This window comes from Amblyraja radiata, chromosome 7, assembly GCF_010909765.2.
Source record: "Amblyraja radiata isolate CabotCenter1 chromosome 7, sAmbRad1.1.pri, whole genome shotgun sequence".
Taxonomy (NCBI): domain Eukaryota; kingdom Metazoa; phylum Chordata; class Chondrichthyes; order Rajiformes; family Rajidae; genus Amblyraja; species Amblyraja radiata.
Window position 1 is genome coordinate 33008676 of NC_045962.1, and position 3394 is coordinate 33012069.

General features: G+C 49.2%; 1 non-coding gene across 1 annotated transcript; it reads left to right on the forward strand.

The window, feature by feature from the left end:
* Positions 1 to 2894: 2894 nt before the first annotated feature.
* Positions 2895 to 3090, forward strand: LOC116975696. The gene has a single exon (XR_004412700.1). It is a non-coding gene; the product is annotated as a U2 spliceosomal RNA (small nuclear RNA).
* Positions 3091 to 3394: the final 304 nt, after the last annotated feature.

Consider the following 3394-nt stretch of genomic DNA (forward strand, 5'->3'; position numbering starts at 1 on the left):
AAAACAATCATGAATGCAGTTCCTACTTTGGATCAGGTAAAGCAGATTGATCATTTTGAGACCTGAATCTTCATGTGATGTGTTCTTATGTATTTTGAATTCTAATGGAGAAAAGTTGTTTTTATTTCATAGAAATTTTAATCTTGTCTCTGGTGTTGGTTAACATATTTTGACAGTATGCTTTGCTATCTGAGTTACGTGGAGTACAGGTCCACCACCGAACTGATGGTCTGGGCCTCCTTTAAACTGGATAGGACCCCCGACCCCTGGAAGTCCCCCCAAAATTGTGGAGCCTAGGTCGGGTGAGGAAGCCGATCTCGACCTCATCGGGACTTTTGCAGCCAATCGGCAGCTCAAATTAGTCCCCTGTGGAGCTCTGGCCCAGGCAGATCCGTTCCCATCAAAGCTCCTCTAGTATCTTTGGTTCCCATAGCCGACCTGCAGCCAACGTTGTGAGCTGGTATCTCGGCCCCCCGAGGCTGTGACCTCTGTTGTTCCGGCAAAATGGATAATCCAGAAGGCTCTGGAACCAAGGGTGCCGGAAAACCGGTAGTGGGCCTGTAGATGTTGGCATATCCACCATGTTTTACTCGATAACAATTAGATAGGGATCTGTTTGGAGTATTGTGTGCAGTTCTGGTCACCCCATTACAGGAAGGAGATCTTGGAGATAGTGTATATGAGGTATACCAGAATGCTGCCTGGATTAGAACGGTTTAGCTACAAGAAGATGTTGGACAAAACGTAATCTCTGGAACACTGAAGGTTTAGGGGAGACCTGATAAAAGTATGTACAATTATGAGAGAAACGGATAGGTTAGAACCTTTTTCCTGAGCAGAAATATCAAAGACTAGAGGATATAGCTTTAAGGCGAGAGGTGGAAATTTAAAAGACAATTTGACCAAGTGGGAGCCATTGGTTGCGGGGGGGGGGGGCCCTGTGGCATCACACACACACACTAACCACCCACCACACACACATGGAGAGGGGGGGGGGAAGAGAGAGGGGGGAGGAGAGATTAAGGGGGAAGAGAGATAAGGGGATAGAGAGAGGGGAGAGAGAGGGGGGAGGGGGGGGAGAAGAGGGGAGAGAGAAGGGGGGAGGGGGGAGAGAGAGAGGGGGGAGAGAGGGGGGGAGAGAGGGGGGGAGAGGAGGGGGGGAGGGGGGGGGAGAGGGGGGGGAGAGAGGGGGGGGGGAGAGAGAGGGTGGGGGGGGGAGAGAGGGGGGAGAGAGGGGGGAGAGAGGTGGGGGGGGAGAGAGGGGGGGAGGAGAGGGGGGGGGAGAGGAGGGGGAGGGAGAGGAGGGGGGAGAGGGGGGAGGGAGAGGGGGGGGAGAGGAGGAGGGGGAGAGGAGGAGGGGAGAGAGGAGGGGGGAGGGGGGGGGGGAGAGGGGGGGGAGAGGAGGAGGAGGGGGAGAGGAGGAGGGAGGAGAGGAGGAGGTGGGAGAGGAGGTGGGGGAGAGGAGGAGGGGAGCAGGTCGGGCAGCGAGTGGCCGTCGGGCAGCGAGCGGCGGCCGGGTGACATCACTCGCAGCGCGTGGAACACAGGGTGCATAGCCATTGTGACGTCATCACGTCATCAGCCAAAGCCAGCCGGTTTTATTTTTTACGTTATTTCAGATTTTTGAACATTTTGATAAATAACTCGAGAAATAAGGCATGAAAATTTTCAGATAAGGCAATTCTGGACTCCACGGGATAAATCTCTATCGAAAAATGTAACATTTTTACCGTGACCGCGTCGTTTTTTCGAGAAGATGTGAACACACACACACACACACACACACACACACACACACACACACACACACACACACACACACACACACACACACACACACACACACACACACACACACAAATACAAAAATAAATAAACATCCACGATCAGAGATTTTTAGTCATATAAGGATAAGGATGTGCGGGGCAAGCTTTTTTTACACAGATGTATGTGTTTGAAAGTGCTGCCAAGGATGGTGGCAGATAGAATGGGGTGTTTAAAGGGCTTTTTATTTAAGCACATGCATATGCAGGGAATAGAGAGATATGGATCATGTACAGGCAGACAAGATTAGTTTATTTTGGCATCATGTTTGGCACAGACATTGTGGGCCGGGAGGCCTGTTTCTGTTCTATGTTTTTTCATGTAAGGTCATGGCGTTACTATAACTGTTAGGTCACACCAACTGGGGCGGCACAGGTAGAGCTGCTGCCTCACAGCATCAGAGAACCGGGTTCGATCCTGACCTCGGGTGCTGTCTGTGTGGAGTTTGCATATTCTCCCTTTGACCACATGGGTTTCCTCCCACATCACAAAGACGTGTGGGTTTGTAGGTTAGTTGGCCACCTTAAATTGCTCCTAGTGTATAGAGAATGGACGAGAATGCTGGATAAAATAGAACTAGTGCGAACAGGTGGTCGGCGTGGACTCGTGGGTCGAAGGGCCTGTTTCTATGCTGTATCGCTAAAATAATTTAAACACTCAAAACCTCCAAGTTCTGCATTTCCCCCGGTGTGTGGGTGAGTAATAGAATTTGGTGATATTGTTGTGAATATGCGTTTAATATAAGATTAGTGTAAAAGGGTGGTTGATATTTGGTACAGACTCGGTGGGCAGAAGGGCCTGTTTCATCCAGGCTGTTTCTCTCAATGACTCTTTGGTAAGATAGTACATCTGCTGAAGTTTTACACCTGTGGACTGGCAGCTGAACAATTAGATATTGTAACTATTTGTTTGTTAACATTCAAGAACCAAGTGTACCGTATGTAACTAATTTTGAAGCATTTGAAAAAGCTATTGGTGTACGGCAAGCCAATTTATAAGGGCTGGAACCTTGAGCAAAACACAAAGTGCTGGAGGAACAGATCAGTCAGGAAGCATCTGTGGAGGGAATGGTCGCTTCTCGGCCTTTTGGCTAAGATCAAGTGTAGTATCTGTTCTTATCAGTCAGTAAAAGAGCTATATAAAGAGCATCTGTTCTTATTAGAACAGGGAAAGAGATCTGTTCTTATTAGAACAGTCCTGGCGGTCCTTTAAGGACAGGAGCTGCAGATTACGACTTAAAAAATCGTAGCAATGGCAGCTGCAATGGGAACCAGAGGACAGGGTATCCGCAATACCCTCAGGATTAGTGTCAAGGATCTCAGTGAGGGGATGCCCTTCAGTCGAGACACCTTTGTAAAGAAGGTATTGCTGGAGACCTGCAAGTTCGAGCCCAGGGATATCTACTGCCTCCAGGACTTCCCGGGTAACGGTTATTTTGACGTTACATTTGTGCTTCCGACAGGATGGCAAAAACTGCTAAAGGATTTCAAGGAGAAGGGGAATGAAGCTCCGCTGTCGTTGCTGAAGGTGCAGCCACTCTTCACCCTCCCAAACCAAAAGGAAAGGACGA